Source organism: Argiope bruennichi, chromosome 7, assembly GCF_947563725.1.
Source record: "Argiope bruennichi chromosome 7, qqArgBrue1.1, whole genome shotgun sequence".
Lineage (NCBI taxonomy): Eukaryota > Metazoa > Arthropoda > Arachnida > Araneae > Araneidae > Argiope > Argiope bruennichi.
Window position 1 is genome coordinate 92,448,058 of NC_079157.1, and position 19,921 is coordinate 92,467,978.

General features: G+C 31.5%; 1 protein-coding gene across 1 annotated transcript in view; it reads right to left on the bottom strand.

Annotated features, from left to right (window-relative positions):
• The window catches only part of LOC129976018 (uncharacterized), a 158,702-nt gene that overhangs the window by 58,676 nt on the left and 80,105 nt on the right, over window positions 1–19,921 (bottom strand). The window lies entirely within an intron of this gene.

Sequence of the window (19,921 nt, forward strand, 5' to 3'; positions counted from 1 at the left end):
CTAATATGAGCCTAGAAACTCAGCGGCCAATTATAAGTTATCAAATTCGAGAATGGGAATTCTAAGTAACCCTTACAGAAATGAGACAAATTTGGAACTAAATTATTTAGATTATTATCATTGATCTAAATTATTTAGATTAGTAATTTATTAAGATTAAAAATATTTTCAGTAGAATATAAAAATCGTTGGCGTATCGCTTTCATTTTTTTTTTAACCAAAATATCGACAGATAAATACAGCAGGAGCAAGAGGTATAGCGATTAGTTTATTATAAATATGATGAATAAAAATCAGAAGTTAACATAATCAATTCCTAATCAAAAATTATCTTGCATTTATTACTAATTATAATATACTTATGTTATACATATTATTGGAAGAGTAAGAAGTAAATACAATTTTAAGTACTTCGGTAAGGTTACCATTTTGGAATTATAATATTACTCTGAGAATTTTTTAAACTTACAAAAAATAAAGTTGTCTAACACTTGCTATTTCACAAACTAACTGAAAAAGTAACTGTAGCTACACAACATTTCATTGCTTTAGTAAACATCAAATTCAAGACAAGGGCATAACACTATATATAAACATATTGAACATGTCAACACCCACGTTATATCAACAAGTTTATTTTAAAAACTATTATACTTTCGATAGTAGCTTCTATTCGTATTTTTAAAACTATTGCCTTTGACGACCAGCTGGTTATGGGTTAAATTTAATTTCAGTTAAACTATTTAAATATAATTTAAAATCCATGGTACCGCCAAACTATCTGACACTAAAGTTGTGTTATTTTATTTCTCTTACATTAATTCTATTTATTGTTTACATGAAGCTTTCCAATAAGGACAATCATACAACAACATAAGTTTCTTGAAAACGTAAATGCCATGTTCCTCTATCATTTAAATTTCGCTCTATTGTAAGTTTCCTTTTTTATCCGTCTCGTTTACTACGTAGATATTAAACAAAATCCTTATTCCTTAATCATCAACAGTGGAAGAAATACGCGATCAAATAGTTGATAGAATAATCAAAATGTTTTGAATTTCAAGGCATCGATATAAGTTAATGTTGAAAAATAGGCAAAAAAAAATTTAATGTCAAAATTAAGCTAAAATTAACTGTTAATCTTATTAAAATAATCGACTATTAAAAGTTAATATAATTAATAAGACAATTTTTGAAAAAAGATGCAAAATTAATTTTTGTGCAACAATAGTTTTAGTAGTAGTTTAATAGAAAGGCAACCAAATTAGCTGTAAGTTAAACAGTTTGGCCTTTTGAATATCAACACACACACACACACACACACACACACACACACACACACACACACACACACACACACACACACACACACACACACACACACACCATTATTAATGAGATGTAATTATCCTCCTGCTTTTTGAGACTAGTTGATTTACACGGAATATTGATTATTTGACTATTGAACAATTAATAATTAAAACATTAAATCTTTGGTTTTTAATAGGATTGAAAATAAAAAAATTGCGCCAAAAATTGATTGCGAAATAAAACATTTTTATATTAAATAGTTTTAAATAAATATCTATGCATGCATAAATTCAATAGCAAATAATAATAATACCAGTTGAGAAGGGTTCATTAAATCTGCACTTCATATCGCAGAATGAAAGCATAATGTGACATTTTGAAGAATTAAACAATATAATCTAAAATAGAAAAATTTCGAAAAAATATTTCAAAAACAGCGGAATTTTTAAATACTACATTCTAGGAAATAAAAAAAAATGTTTTTATCTTCTTCTCATTTAAAAAGTATAATAAAAAAGAATTTTGAATTTTATTAATAGATTTTCAATTGCAAAATTAAAATGAAATTCGAAAATCTATTGTTAGAAATCAAAACAAAAAGCAAATATATGTTATTTCATACAAAAAATATCAATTTGTAATTTTTGCGAGAAAATATATAACCGTAAAAAAAATTTTAAAAGAAATAAAAACCTTTTTTTTTTCGTAAGTTTAAATTTAAAAAGATATTTTAAAACTGTTCTACCAAATGGATGGTGAGTGAAAATTCTACTTTGATATGTGCATATATATTAGATACAAAGAAACACATTTTATTAAAACTGATTAAAACAATAGAAAAATAAAAGTGATTAAACGATTTAATGAAATTAGTTTGAATTATCCATTACAAATTATAACAAGGAAAAGTACTTTTATCAATAAAAAAAAATATTTCAAAATATTTGTAAAAAATTAAAGATTTTTTTTTTTTTTTGAAATTTCAGGTAATGTAAAAATTACTAATATTTTTGGGAATAATTTCACGTAGATTTTCTGTAATAAAAAAAAACTCTGAAATACGAGCTTTCATAACATGTTTTACAAACTATGTTTTGCAATGTAGAAAATCAAGAAAAAATACATTAATTGAAATGTGTGCAAAGAAGCATATTTAGAAGTGAAACAAAGTAACACTGCTATTTGTATTGAATTTTTCGCATAAAATAAATAAAGACCCATATCCAAGTTCCTAATCTTGGTTATCTTAATTATGATTGATTTAGCATAACATTTTTGTGAGCATCAATATACATAAAGATAAAAATATTTTAAACGAATCAGTCGTTTTCGCCCGATTTTGTTGGAAACTTAAGCACGTATGTGCTTCAAATCAAGATGGAAATCACTGTCACATTCTAAAAGATACTATGGGGTAACAGAAAACAGTTCAAGATTTTCTTGGCGTTCTTCTGAGATAACTTCTAAAAATAGTGTCCCACAAAAATTATTTTCACACGATTTTAAAACTAAAAAAAAAAAAAAAAATGATAATGAAATGAAAAGATCAAACGAAATTTGAGAGATGAACTTATGGTTTTTTTTCATGACTAGTAAAATCGTTACTCTAAATTTCTTACTTTACTCAAGAAAAAAACTGCTCATTTGAAATATATATTATTTCGTAGATTATGCAGATAAATATAGAAAATTTTCATGGTCATATTTTTTATCTAATTAAATAATGCTTAGAATTAATCATAAAATTCGAAAATATTAAAAAACAAAATATTTTAAAGAATGAAAGAGAAATAAAAGTAAATAAATATTAAAAGTCCCATTGATTTTTATCATTTTCTAAGACCAAAATCGTTTCATTGCAGCTATTTCATTAATAGATTTTGAAAATTTAATAAAAATTTCAAACAAAATTCATTAAAATCAATTTGATATCATTGAAATGGTAAAATTTTGAATTTTAAGATGTAAAAATATTTATTTTGAAAAAATCTGCTTTGAATTTGTTATGGGAAAACGACAAAATTTAGATTCATTTCTGTTTAATTGCATATTTAAATAATTTTTTCAATTTGAAAACTTGATGATATTATTTCTCTCGTTTTGAATAATAAAAAATCTCTCATGCTTCTAATAAAACTAGAGAAAATAATTTTAATTATTTTTCCTAAAGATTTTCCGTCTAATTTCCAAAAATTTTTCCTTAAAGAAATTTCTCTTGTTTTACACAATAAATGTGCGAGGTTGTTTAATAATAAATATGCATTAGAGGGCAAATCTGCTTGGTAATAAGAAAGCTTGAATAATAAATGTGATTAGGAGAAAATGAGGGACATATATATTCACAATGGTCTTTATTTTTATGAAGTTATTATGTTCAGATGAAGACATTCTGAAACTACTTTAAAACTTTCCTCTGTCTTCTTGTCTCATTATACATACTATTGAAAAATATTCCGAAATCGTATTCTAAACACAATTTTTTTTCTCTCTCTTTACTGCTTTGAATAGAAATGCATTCCAATGAGGCAATATTATTGCTTGAAATAAGTATAAGCTTTTCTGCATAGCAATTACTAACACTAACTCAACAACTGATACTGTATTCTCTCTAAATCCTCTACGATCGAAATCAACCATTATCTTGCAGTTGAGCGCACTCATTTTCCTCCATTAAAAAATACCAACATATTCAAATAACTACGTTATTACTACTCCCTCACTTCATAACCACCTGCCGGTCATTTCACTCAAACGTCAACTTTTCCCTGGCCGGCAACCTCATGACCTTGATTCAGCTGGGATTGCTTTTTGAATGCCAGGGTCGTCGACCCACAGACCTAGATGCGGAATAAATGAACTCGAGTGGCGATTCCCTCGCTACGTGACACAACGTTCTTTTTCCTACACTCAGGTATTCCAGGAGAAAGCGCGCATTCAGTCTTGAATCTTCAACTAGCGGTAATGACGTAGGTGGTAAGTGAGTTTGTTTGCTTTCTTTCTTTTCATTTAGAACTATTAAAAATGAATCTGGTTGTTTCTGCGTGGGGGTGTTTGTGGATTGCATTAATTTATTTGTTAATTATATATTTTGTACATCTAACACTGGGAGCAATATCATTAAAATATGGAATTATAAAGGCTTGATAATTCATTGATTGTTTTGAAGTTATATAGAATATGTTTCATCGTCTCCAAATATTGAACTAAAGTGAATATTTATGATATGCAATAAGATTTTTTTTTGTTTTGTTTTGTTTTGTTTTTAGTAATTGGTATTACAGTTAACTAATTAGAAAAATCGCACTCTCTTTCTCGTCTGTGCATATGATTTGTATGTGTGTTTGTGCTTCCGCGAGAGGTTTGTGTATACGTGTGTGTGTGTGTGTGTGTGTGTGTGTGTGTGTGTGTGTGTGTGTGTGTGTGTGTGTGTGTGTGTGTGTGTGTGTGTGTGTGTGTGTGTCTGTGTGTGCGAGTGGTGTGTGTGTCTGTGTGTGCGAGTGGTGTGTGTGTCTGTGCGTGCGAGTGGTGTGTGTGTGTCTATGTCTGTGCGTGCGAGTGGTGTGTCTATGTCTGTGTGTATACGTATGTGTGTGGGAGAGATAGTACTTTCGAATATATTATAACGCAGATATTGCATTTACAAATTTTAAAAAAATGAAACAATATTTTCTGAATAATTAATAATACAATTTTAATTACATTTAGTGATAGCTCCCATACATTTTCCCCTTTAATTTTTATAATTTCTTTAAAACAATTTTTTTTTTCATATTTCTTAAAATTTTTTATTAATGCAATGAAATGCAAACTTTTTTTAAAAAATTATTTCGTCAAATATTTATTTGCGATTTCTTTTTCACTACTGAAACCTAAGAAATAAAGATTCAATTGACTATCTGCTCACGCGCAGTTTACATGCGGGATAAAACAAAGAAGTTGCACCACTGAGAAAGATAATATGCAAGTACAAGATGGAGGACTTCGATAATTACATTTTTCATAGCTGACTGATATCGCAGAAACTGATCCCACCAGGAAGATTCTCGAATAAAATATATAAGTTTTAATGTTTATAAAAATTTTATGCTAAAAAAATATTAAAATCAGAGAAATACGAGCTTAAAGGTACACATAAGAGATTTAATTAAAATTAAATTTCAAAATAAACAGTTGTACATCATATAAAATTCTGAAATTACATTTTTGAAGTAGAACATTTGAATATGTATTCATATAATTCCTTCTCTGTAAATCGTCATAAATTAGAAAAAATAAGTCAGTGATATCCCCAAATTCTCTCGCATACCCTGAATGTTATCTCCCCACCACCACTGCAACAAAAAATGTTGGGCCCTAAATAAGGCCTCGAAGGTCTTGCAAAGTATGGAAATAGGGCAAGAGTTATAACATATTGGTCTTTGGTGTTACTGAATATTTCTACTGAATCTATTGTGTGAACTCTGGCAATGTTTTTGGCAATTAATCCTTAGCATGCTGTTAATACAAAAGTACCTGAAAATGGAATTCGTATTTTGAACACTTTTTCAGACCACTTTCAACCAAAATTTCACATAGCACTATTAATGTAGTCTGAAGACCACATTATGTCGTTGTGTTTTTGTGTTATCGCTTACATGCATACGAAAGTACAGAACGACGGACGTTTCATCTACAGAAAAATTTAATTCAAAATTTTACACTTTGGATGCTAAATCAGTGAACCAAATGTTATCCATCTAGCATTTTAAGTCTTGTAGTTATAGAATTCATTTGCACGCTGCTAATTGGATAGACTTCTTTCCTCTCAATGAATTTCGTTCGATATTTGAAATAAATCTACAAATAGGACGATAAGTCTACGTACCGAAATTCATTTCTGTTTATCTTAAAGCGTTTTTGAGTTACGGTGCTCAAATATAGACAAGCATAATACCAAAATGTGTTTTTTGAATTCTGGGTGGTCTGAAACAAGGGGATTTGCCAACATTTCAATCGATTCATGGATTAAATGTTCATCGATTGAAAGCAAAATTTTACATAAAAGTACAACTACAATTATCAAGTTATTACGTGTTTCATTTATCACTTTTACATGCATGCGAAAGAAGGCAGACAGCCAACCTCTTAATAGATTTCTTTCAAAATTTTAAACAGGTCATTAATTTAGAGGCTGAAAATGTGTACCGAATTTCACTCTTCTAGCCTTTTGTATTTTGTCATGTTCATTTGTACTCGAACAAACAGACAGGTAAACTGCTTACGAAATGGATTTCGCTTCAAAAATTTGAATCCTTCGTTATTGATGTAAAGAGCAGATATCAAATTTCATCTGTCTAGTGCAAAGCGTTTTTGAGTTATATCCTGTTCGCTGACAGACACACATCATTTCAACCGGAGGGAGTGGTCTCCCTAAAACTTTCTCGCACATTCTCTAATAAAGGTGTTATCCCAGAGAACGCTGTGCATGTCATTGTCGTACAACAATGAATAAATATTAACCTTTGGCGTGAAATTTAGCATTCTTACTGAATCTGTCTTGGCGAGTTATTTGGCGATGAATCTCTGGCATGCGGTTAATAGTATCCAAAAATCGAATTTGTGTTTTAGATGAGTGTTTCCCAACCGAGTGAAACTAAAATTTGCACACAAAATTTCATATCAAGTCTGATATATTTAACCCTTATCGTGGCAAGATTGCTTTTTTGAAAAAAAGCAAGAAAAATGTATATAGGTAGCTTATTTTATATTTTTTATATTTTATATTTTTTTTTATTTTATATATTTTATATATATTTTTATTTTATAGTGGTAGTATATTTTTATAAGTTGTATGTATGGTATACTATACAAAATGAACATGAAGGTTAAGTCTCGTTTTTTAGTTATTGCGTATGCATTCTGAAAGTACAGATCGACAAACGATCAACCCTTTGTTAGATATAGCTCAAAATTTGTAAGGAGTCCAGACTACAGATGTTAAATCTGTGTACCAAATACCATCTATCTAGCTCTCTCCGTTTTGTAGATATCGTGGTAACTTATATTCGAACAAACGGACAGACAGACAGTCTCTAAATCGATTTTACTCAAAATTTGATAAATTACAAATTTGGTGTAAAGATTATTTACCAAATTTCAGTCGTTTAGCTGAAAAGGCAGTTGAATTATCTTTATCAGAAACAGAGAGAAAAAAAATTCCAAAAATGTATTTTTCAAACTCAGACAAAATTGAAACGAAGATACGATTAAATCTCGAGTTCGAGTTTTAGATGATTATAATACTTTCTCTATGATGAGTATACAAAAAAATAAAAAATAAATGAGTTTTTCTCATTCAAAGTGCTCTAAAAATTGCAGATTTATCAAAATGTTGAGTTGAATTGAATTTTTTTAAGGATTACAATACTTTTTCCTTTAATATTTTTTAATTAAATAAATAAATAAAAATTTGAAAAATTGGACCTGTGACCGGGACAGATGAATTCTTTTGTCTTGTCAATTATTTTGAATATACATGATAAAAACTAAATAGGATGGCTTACTTTTTATTAAGATTCATTCAGCATCTCATGAATCAATCTGCCAATAACATTTATGTTATGGATCATTTATTTGACATTCAAGCCGGTTACCAGAAAAAGGAACCATTTGACGATGATCATTAAGGCATTCCCCCCTCTTTTTACAATGGAGCTATCAGAGTGGAAAGGAATGGCATCCGATACGAAATAGGTTTAAAGAGCTGTTAATATTTTAAGCTGATTCTTTACGATTTTAAGGACGAAATTAGACTTTTGATCTAGATTTTTATTTCTTTCTAAGATAAATAATGGGTGGAAAATAAAATAGGAAATAAATTAAACTTTTCGGCATTTTTTTTTCATATAAAGTTTTTAACATGCAGATATAGATGATAAAAAACAGAGAGCGATGACAAACATTTCTCCATACTTTTTAATAAACTTGTAAGGCATTCTCTCGCATGACATGGTATGGCGTACATTAGTTACGAAATATTAACTTTTGACGTGAATTTAGCATTTTTACTGAATCTATCATCTCAACCTTGGCGATTCATCCCAGGCATGCGTTCATAGTATCCAGATATCAAACTTTTGTTTTAGATACGTTTTTCCTCAAACAATTTAATCAAAATTTAACACAACGCTGCACTTAGTCATAAAATTCCATGTCAAATTTCATATATTTCAGTCATTGCGCTTTTGAATTATGAAAGTACAGACCGACAAACTGTCAATCAGTTGTATATGGGCTCAACATTTGACGGGTGTCTACACTATAAATGTAAAATCTATGTACCGAATTTCATCTATCTAGATCTCTTTGTTTTATAATTATCGTGCTAACCTATATTCGAACAGTTGGACGGCCTCGGAACATACAGGGTGTCCCAAAAAAATGTATACACACTTTAAATAATTGTAAATTTGGGGTTTATTATAATTCGAATAATTTTCAACATGTAAAAGATTCTACAAATATCATTCTATTGTCTTGTTATCGCATGTTCTCAAACTGATGTCCGTTCTGCTCCAGACACTGCTGACAACGCGAAGCGATGGAATAGCACACATGATGGAACAATTCCCTTGGGATATTCGTACATTCATGTTCAATGTTTTCCCTCAACTGAACAACTGTTGCAGGTTTATGGACATCCTAAACAGTTCCATGAGCTTCAAACTTATCTCTAATTCGAGTGATGGTAACTCGTGTAGGTGGTTCTTTGTTAAACTCCCTCGTAAATTGTCTTTGCGCTTCTACTGCATTTTCATACTTCCAGTAGCATTTTAGAATAAATTTCCTTTCTTCAAATTGAAGTCTGTCTGCCATCACTCGGTTCAATGGGTTCAGTATGTAAAGAAAGAAGAAATAACTTAGTTATCAGCTGCTAAAATGTGTATACATTTTTTTGGGACCCTGTATTTTTCTTAATATTTGAAAGAAATCTGGAAATTTAACGTAAAGACCATATACCAAATTTCAACCATCTAGATCAAAGCGTTTTAGAGTTATCTTTGTCACAGACAGACAGACAGACGGATATATTCCAAAAATACGTTCTCCGAACTCGGGGAGATCTGAAACAAGGAGATTCGTCAAAATCAAGTTCGAAGCTTTTGAGATTACAAAACTTTATCTACACTACATACACAAGAAAGTAAAAAGCCTAAAGAATCTTTCTGTTTATCCCAAGAAAAAATGTTAAAATATTTCCGTTTATAAAAAGATTAAAAAATATTCAACTATAAAAATAAATAAACATATTGATTATTGTTTCGCAGTTACTCGTACAATCCAATTTCGGTCGATTTTAATGTCCAATTTTCCCCAGATGAGATCACGAGACAGTTAGCAACCCACTCAAAATCACTCAGCAACACAAGTTCGAAGAACAGGTCAGACACCCCCCAGGCATTCGAGAAAGTGCGTTGGGAAAAACCTTATCAGAAGGAATTTAGGACAAACAGGAAAATTCTTTTCATTTCAGTCGAGAATAACACCTCTTCCTCTGCCCGATAAGGACCGAGAGAGAGTTATCCGATATCCGAACAGGTCCGTTTCGTTTAAAACCAAGAGATGCTCTGGAAATACGATCCTAAAATTGCTTTAACATTTGTCCTATTAAATGAATGTGTGTGTTTTTTTAAAATTTGCAATGTTAAGTGAATGATTTTAATAAAAAAGTAGTACAATATTTAATATTTTATCTTAATAACGTATTTAACTTTTTAAAGAAATATGCAATACAATAGTAAAAAACAACTACATCATATTACAATTGTGCCATCGTTTTGATTTGAAGAAACTGCCTTCCAGAAATGGAATATGAATTCACACCAGCCTACTATCCAGAAATCCGTGTATGAAATTTTATACACGGTGCCAATACATCTTTGTTTAAAGAGTTAAAGTACAAAACCTCACATACTGACTTACTTGCACGTTCTTGAGATTTTGAAGCATCTCATTATTTGATGCATTTTTGGCATTATGTTTGTCTGTATATCTGTCTGTGAAAGCGGTAACTCAAAAACAATTTCTAGAAGGATGAAATGTAGCATATGTCTTTACATCAAATTTCCACATTTGTCAAATTTTAAACGAAATCTACTCAAAGGAAGTCTATCCGGCTATCCGTGTACAAAACAAAAAGAGATAGATAAAATTTGGTAAGCCGACTTAGATCTCAAATGTAGGTATGTGGGAAATTTTTAATTTAATCTAAAAAGGAGTTGGTCGTCTATCGTTCTCTATCTATTCTGTGGTCATCTAATAGTGACCAGAATGGTCACGGATACGGGGGTATGAGACGGCGTTCTGTTCTGTGGTCATCTAATACCATAATTAAAAAAACTTAAGTTAGATAAATGAAATTTGGTTCTCAGTTTTATCATATGAAGTGTGTATTCTCATTAAATTTTCAATTTGTCAAAGGTTTGATCGCTTGTATGCGGGCTCTTTCGCATGTAAGCAAACGCGATACCTCAAAAATGCAATGTCTTAAGTAAATGAAATAAGGAATGAGATCTAATAATTACATTTATAGTTCTGTGTCAATTTACAATTTTAGTCGGTCGCGGGGGTGAAAGGGCGTCCGAAATATATATTCTATTTTCATATACTCGTGTATTAATCATATGTAATCATATGCCAGTGATTAATAGCAATATCAATATTTCGATACACGAAACGTAAAGATCAATATTTCATAACCATTGTTCAACAAAGCTATGAAATGAATACCCAAGTACCGGTTTTCTTTATTATATGCAAAAAAGTACATGATTCTCATATGTGGGACTCACAAAATAAAAACCTGAGCAATTGAAACCTCCTTTCGACTTTATCCAAGGTACATAATTTAAAGTAGAGATTATAACACTTTTATTAGAGTGACGCGAGAAATTTCGGGAACGTTCTTTCATCTGGTTTAAACCACCATCCAGCTGATTTAATTCAACTTATTTAAATCTCTCATTTCTATGATAATTGCACTTCAGTTTTTTCAGAATATGTCCGAGTTAATCTTTTAAAGATAAGAAAATTTCCCTACATTCATTAAAAACCTCAATGATTAGAGGTGCTCCTAAGGGTTGTATGTAAAAGAGGACTCTGCTTAGCTGATAGCTATTAATCTAACGTATAGTCGGACATCCGCGTGTCCCGAGTATTCAATCCATCACACTTAACGAAAGAAGAATAAATGTTGCATTGATATTCAGGTGTCTCGGGCGACCGTCGTAGCTTCATTAAATGGATTTTCCTTATTCATAGAATGAGTGTTTTCTTCTTGTGTTTTCTTGCTTTGGCTAGTTTTAATCCAAATTTATGAGGATTACTCGTTGTCATCATTCTGGGCTATTCCAATTCGTGCAACTTTTTGATCCCATTTTAAAAAACTTCTATAATTAAATACAAAAAAATATCATCTAACCTTAACTTTAAACTATCAATTAGAATCAATAAATTGCAACCAAATAGGATTCAATAAGTTTTAATGTTAACAAACAATAACAATTTGCCACTTACTGTTCGTCAACGGATTCTGAAACGACCACATTTCGACGACAACATCTCACTAAGGGATGAGACGCGGAACGATGAATGCATTTCCGGTATTCCCTTTGACCTTGGATTTCCCTTATTAGATACTAGTAAATGTAAACATTTCCTCCTTTCATATTTCCTTTCACCCTCATTTTGACGGAGTAAACCCATCCTAACGCATGCGCAAAAGCGCGGAGGGTTTTACAATCCATTGCTGAACAGCACTTTAAAACAGCGTAAGCTTAATAACTCTTTTGTTAAAATACCAACACATTTGAAGAAATTGATGCATAGGTTTGGTGATATTTTCCTGAAAAAAAAAGGAAAAGATGATCAATCAAATACAAAAATGAGCCATTTTACTCTTAAGTTCTCCAGAAAAACAATCTACCCTCAATGAATCAATCATCTCTTTCGAATTCTTCTTTAAGTGAAAGCCATTCGCTATTATATTTACGTCTATGATTCGAATCGACACATACTTGCTATCTCTTTACTGCAGGAAGCAACGGTTTTTCTAAGTATAGTACACTCCCGATTATCCGCGGAATTGGGTGGCGCGGCCGCCGCGGATAACAAAAATCGCGAATAATCCGAAAAAAACTAAAAACGGGTATAGCAAAAAAGAAAACAGTCATTCCAACTTTGAAAAATCGTTTTATGTACAATAAAACGTAAAATAAACAGCAGGAAATGTTTAACTAACGCTTAATATTTTAATATATCACTCAAAACTAACCTAAAATGCATTTTGTTAATGAAAACAGAAAAGTGCTTTGTATTTACGAGAGGCATCAAGGATACACAGAAAAATTAATAACTATGTACTGTTTTAATATTGTAATGTATTATGTAATTACAAAAGCATAACTGTAAAACTGCACCTTTTTGAAAAAATCAGTCAAAAAAAAAAAAAAAACTTTGTGCGACAGGCGCGGATAATCCGCACCGCGGATAATTGGGAGTCTACTGTAAATAGTAAATGTGAAAAAATAAGATCATTGGTGTGAATCACTGGAGGGTCACGCTCCGACGAACGTGTTAAGGGCTTGAATCCATTAGAGTAACAACTTACCAAGACTAACTTACGCTTTGACTAGCAGAAGAAGGAAGACTCTGGACATGGTCACATGACAAAGAGAAAGTGTACTTCCTCGTTTTCTCGAGTCTTTCACTATTGCAATTCGCCAACTATCTTGGATTTGGAGGGATTTGAACTAATTCAATAAGAATTTTTTTTTATAACAGCTAGTAAAAATGAAATCATATTTTCCCTACATTTGTTTCAAGCTATACTTTATTTCAGATAGCTATGATTCCTGTGAAACACCTGATGGCTTGGCACAGAATTCTTGCTATCCTTTTCGTCGGTCTCCTAGTCCATCCTGTTGCGTCATATACATGGGGAGACGGCTACCTTCATCCTATTTACTACAGACGATTCGGGTTTCCCTCCAGACCTCTGAAGCACGGGCCTACGCCCAAGTTCGACAAGGACGTCAAAGACAGAATATTATCCTTCGTCGATCCTTTCTACACGCCCACTCCACCAACGTGGGAGGACATAAAGCCGTATCTTAGGGACAAGGGCATAGACTATCCACGGAATATGTATCCATTGCATCCAAATATATTAGGATGATGATGATCCCAGTGATTATTAGAATATAATGCCAAATAGATCATTTGAGCTGAAGTGAACTTGCGCCAGAAATATATCGATTCGAAGATATTGGTTAAACAATGAAAGAAAGTATTTATGCTGTTTAAGGACTGAAAATTATTACTTCAAAATGAATGTCTTGTCGTTTACATTCGTTCTAGATTTGCATCCATATCCAAAAATGATCTAATATCGTAATATTTAAAGGCAGTGCATTAGGTTTATTTTATAAAATTAAGAATAAAACCAGTTTTATTTACTTTATGTAATTGCAATTCCATTATGCAAAACGTATTTTCTCATATCATTAACTCTTTTTGAAAGAATTTATCTTTCTTCCAGTGAAAACTAACTGTAATTCGTATGTAACGCGAACTGATGTACATAAGTTGAAGTTAATAATCGGCGGAGGAGATACGTTCCGAAAATTGCATTACCTTGTCGACGTCGTAATTGATCAATAATCAGCATTTTAAAGTTTGGTTTCTCTTTTTCCTGCAGTAAATGTTTAAAGCAACGTGGACCGTATTTGAAAGTCCCTTCACAAAACCCGATATATTTCAATGCTAAAAATGGATTATTTTCAAAAATACTAAAAACTTTAAGCCTTTTATTTTGATTGTTTTATTGTATTGTGAATAATTTATGTGCACTTAATTTTTGTGCAAATAATATTGTTATTTGCACAAAATTTCTGCAAGTTTTGTACATTTTTGTTATATAATAAAATATATTTATGTACGTGTTTTTATTTCACTGCTTCAAAGAAAATTTTTAAAACAATTAATATTTTATTTAATATCTGCAGTTATGATAATATTTGCATTTATATAAAAATCCACAAAGTAAATACATATTTTAAAAAAATGTTTTTCTTTCTTTTTGTCTGAATGAAATATTGTATGATACATAGACTAATTATTATCACGAACAAGCCTTGCTTGGCGAGCACTTGTTTCGCCAGGATTAATAGCTACTAAAAATATTAATTAAATAGCTTACATATATTAGTCTTAATGGCATCCTCAGTAAAATAAATTTAAATTTCAAACTATGATACTTATATAACTCATGCTGGTTTAGAAGTTTTACACATGTGTATTGTGCTATGCATCTCTCCAATGTCCTGTTATCGCAAAAATTTTCGGCTTTAATTTAAAAAGAAGAGTTTAAATTTCAAGTAATATAAAAACTTCTCGCTTAAACTATTTAAAAATAGACGCAGTTTAAAATTTTTCATCGATGCTTATTTTGGAATTTTAAACTTTATTGTACGAGGGGCGATCCAAAAAAAGGTTTACAAGGCAAAGGAAAAATGCCTTAACAATAGACACAGGATATAAATGGTAATTAAGAGACATATGTGGCGATCACTTCTCTACATAATCACCAAACCTGTTGAGGCATTTATCCCTCCGCTAGACCAATTTGTTTAACCCGTCTTAATAATAAGGTTCCTGGCTTTTGAGCCAGTTCTCGGCACCTTTTTGAACATCATCATCTGATATGATCCTTGGTTCGGATAAGTGTTTCTTCAATGCCGGGAAAAGGAAATAGTCCCTGTTAGCCAAATCGGCGCTGTAAAGGGGGTAGCTCCAGACATCCCACCTGTGCAAGTTCATGTTCGAACTCGCAACGTTAGGGTTCATAGCCGAGTAACATAACCACTAGACAAAAGTGTACACTCGCGTCCGGAAGTTGTTATCTGGCTTATGAAGTTACCACCACAATACTCCTCCACCAGTGAGTCGGTGAGTTTATGGCTAGCGACGAACGTGATTATCGCGCCAGGCGTTATGGCGAGTGACGAACGTTGTTATTGCGCCAAGCGTTACGACGGGCGACGGCGAGCGTGTGTGAGTGAGTGGTTGCTTGCAGCCGGTAGATGGAGCAACGACAGCTGAACAAAGGATGCGGTTGTTCAGAACCAGGGTCACCAATGTGCAAGCTCAGGTTCGAACTCGCAACGTTGGCGTTCATAGCCGAGTAACAAAGCCACTAGACAAAAGTGTACACTCTTGTCCGGAAGTTGTTATCTGGCTTATGAAGTTACCACCACACACCTAAACGTTTCCAGCAATCTCTCTGCCCACTTCTTCCACCATTTCGCCACCTTTTGTCTACTCATTGCTTCGCCCCCGTACACTTCAGCAATTTGTGCCGTAGCCCGTGCAGCCCGTACACTTCAGCAATAATATAGAAAAATCCAAGATGAAATATGTGTGACACTCAAACTCGATTAGAATTTCTTTCTGACAGTAGAATTTAATATTCTAAAATAAACTCTAAAATATTTTTAATCTAATTAAAAATTTACAGAAACAGTACAGCAACTGAATTAGTTATCATTGAAAAAATAATTTTTCGAAGTTTTAGATGGCTTAGCAGTTACAGAGGGAAAATATCGCATTTTAGTTTAATTATTATTCAATTGAAATTCTAATTACAATTTTTAAAAAATCGCACAGAGCCTTTTTAACCTTCAAACTACCATATTTGTTCTAATTTAGATATACCATAGTTCTAAATATAACTTTGATAATATAGAGCGCCTACATACTGGGGCTCAATACATTCTCCTTTTATTATTAGAGGTAATTTGATGAATGAAATGCGTAAAGTAAATTTTTTAGTTCAACAATAAATTCACAAATTTTTCAAACTCTTCAAGAAAAAAAATATCTGGATTTTAAAATAAAATTTTAAATCTTCGGAAATCTGCAGCCTTGTGTTTTCTGTAAAAATCGGAAAGCTACTGTACATTTTTTTAAATAAGAATATATTGAAAATTACAATTTAAACAAAGATTTTAGGGATAAAGTTTAAATTTTAGAGTATGAGATTTCACTGATACTTTCTTCCTAAAAAACGCAATGAAGAATGATTTAGTACACCATATCGCACTAATTTTAGATTCTCAATCGCTGATAAATCCTTAAAATTGAATAAAAATAACTAATATAATATGCGGTATAATAAGATTATATGAGAACGTATTATTGAAATTTAAAAAATTACGCATTTTAATTAGTGAAATTTACATTACTTGGTTAATAAAATAAAACTCCAAAACTTCTCGGAGTTCCTATTAAAACTTTAAGCACCATGTAGTAAGAGAAAGATATAAGTATTAAAAAAAAAGCGGTGAAAGCAAGACAAACGAAATGAAGCATGTTTACAATAAAACCAGAAGGAATTTTATGTCTTTTCTTTTTGCATATAGTTTGTGTTCTGTTTTTTAAATTATATAATAATATTAATTTAATTATATAATGATAATCATCATTTTTTGGTAAAAAACATACTGTTCTTTTTTTCTGAATTCGTAACCTTTACATTCCTTGTTAAAGATTTTGAATCTGGAAAAATCAATAAATTATGATTTAGAGTAAACATTTCGAGGCCATAGATTTAATTATATAACCGAGTGAAAAAGAATTTAAAAGATTTAAAGAAGTGCTTTATTTTATAATTTACTAGTCGCCATTCGACGATCAGCAGTTACCCACCATATTTATAACCTTAATATCATAATATCAGTAAACTATATCTTATCACCTGAAATGAAAGAACTGCTCTAAATAATATTTAGACAGTAAATATATAGTGTTTTAATTAGTTAACTGTACATGCAAAGTGGTGAATAAAATTGATTAAATCTGAACCGTTACTGGAATTCGAGATTGAGTCAAGATTTTATTTTGGGACACCTTTAGAAAATAAACGGCAGAAGCGACGATTTCATGTCTGGCAATCACAATACTTTATTTTTATAAATTTCATATACGAGAAAATAATAACCTGATTCGCAAAATCATATTTACATGATTATAAATAAGTTGTCTATTTTATAGCTGAACTACTTAATAGCGCAGATCTCTTATCCCCGCTCTGTTGAAAGACACTTATTACGAAGGTCGGGTGAAAAGTTACCGACCTGGCCTAGAGGTGGCGCTCAAAGAATTCCTTTGACTAAAGTATTTCATAGTACTATCTTTGTTTGATACTTCTTGCATATTTGCAAAGATTTACATTTGGTTGTTTTTATAATGTGTTGTTTTAAAACGTTCTTCTTTAGCTTTTAGCCGAATATGGAGAAAACTGAAGTGCGAGCTGTGATAAAAATATTTTTTTTTATAAAAAGCTCATCTCCATCGGATATTAAAACTGAGCTAGATACAACACTGGGAGAATCTGCTCTTTCATTTACAACTGTTAAAACAAGGGTTGCAGACTTTAAAAGTGCACGACAAGCACTCTGAATGCAAAGTGTTCTGGAAGACCAAAATCAGCCACTACAGATGATATCGTTAGAAAAGTTCACAAAAATATTAGGAATGATCGTCGATTGAAATTGACAGAGGTTACAGAGTCTGTTGGCATATCCAAAGAACGAGCAGCACAACATATTTTAATTGATATTTTGGGTATGAAAAAATTAGCAGTAGTTTGGGTGGTTAGACGGTTGAAATTTGGTATACAGTCTTTACATCAAATTTGCAAATTTTCAAATCTTGAACAAATATCGTTCAAAGGAAGATTGCCCGTCCGGCTGTACGAAAATAAGTTAACACGATAACTACAAAACGGTGAGAGCTAAATTTTTAAAATTTGGTACACATATTTAGCATCTGTAATGTAGACATTTTCAGAATTTTAAGCCAAATCCAATAAGGGACCATCCGTCTGTCGGTCGTGTTTAGATGTTTCTGAAACATGTAAACACCATGATTCAAAAACTCAATGACTTAAATGCATCAAATTTGGAATTAGATTTTGTGACTACAAATGAAATTCTGTGTTAAATTTCTCTTTCATCGGTTGGGAAAAATGCGTTTAAAACACAAATTCTATTTTCGGATACGGTTAACCGTATTCCAGGGATAAATCGCCAAACTCTCGCCAATGCTAAGCAAGAAGTTCTCTGGTATGACAAGTTTATTAGAGAATATGCGAGAAAGTTCTGGGGAGACAACTCAAGTTGGATTAATTGCACGAAGCATCTAAAGCTAGTAACCGATTTGTAGCGATCTGCTTTCAGAAATGGCAAGTAAATATTTTTTTTTTTACCAATTAACTCGTAAAATTACTTTCAGGTGCTCCTACACGTGCTGCCATCTTTTTTATATAGTTCGAGATATCTTTCACTGTAAATAAATTAGGCGATTAAACGCTTTTATATCAAAAGTTGGGAGAAAAAAAAAACTCTTTTATAGTTTCCTAAAGGGAGAAAGCTAATACATTTCTATCTTGTTTCAACAAAACCTATTTTTAATTTCTTTGAAATTTCATTTCATTTCTTTTTGCTTATTTATGTATGAGATACATACGAACAGATTCGGTGCACTTTGGTGTGTGTTCATCTTGTTTGTAATAAATATGTAGTATATGCCGCTTTAATTTGTTAAGTTTTTTTGCTTAAAACCACTTATATCAAGATAAAATTAAAATCAATAAAAAAATATCTGATTTTATAATCTGCGGAAAAAAGGACTCCCAAACTCGTTTTTCCAAAGAGCCCATAAACATATCTCTAATAAACATATATATGCAAATCTTGTAAAATGGAACTCAAAGTTTTGCACCTGTATCGATTAATGTAAATGAAATATTTTATTAATTGACACTAATATTGTAGTTTTTAGTTTAGTTTAATTTAGTTTAGTTTAGTTATATTAACGTCCCGTTGTAAAGCAACACTAGGGCTATTTTGGGACAGACCTCGTCATTTTGAACCCTGGTCAGATGACGAGGACGACACCTGAGCTGGCACCCCCTCTCCACACCACACCAGTGGGAGGACGTTTGGTCATGACGGATTTAACGTGCAACAGACCCCCTTACACGACGGTTCTTCGGTGCAATCGGGTCTCGAACCTGAAACCCTCCGGTTCCTAAGCCGAGACCTAGGCCACCGCGGCACTAGTATTGTAGAGGGAACGTATAAGCGTTTTTCAGCTATCAACCTCCATTAAAGCCTAAATATTTTCAAACTATTGCTCACTATAATTAATTAAACTTCGTAATTGTTTATTATTACAATATTTAGGAAAATAAAAGCTTTTTCCACTTTTGGGGTGCACCCTATATGTGTGCGTGCGCTTTAACTGTAATTGTAACTGCATATATACTTAATAAATGCAACAAGCGAAATTCTTTAAGGACGCCATCTTCTTTGGCTGTAGTCTGACCTGATGTCTAAAGTAATCATGTGCTAAAGTAAAATATTTAATATTCTTTAAATCTTTATCGTTGCATAAATAATAATCATGTTTGAAGTAAGATGCTACAATGTAATCTTTGTACCTACGCATCAAAATTTGTAATATGAAATCTAATATTTAATTTGTCAAAAAGATAAAATATTTCTAATTT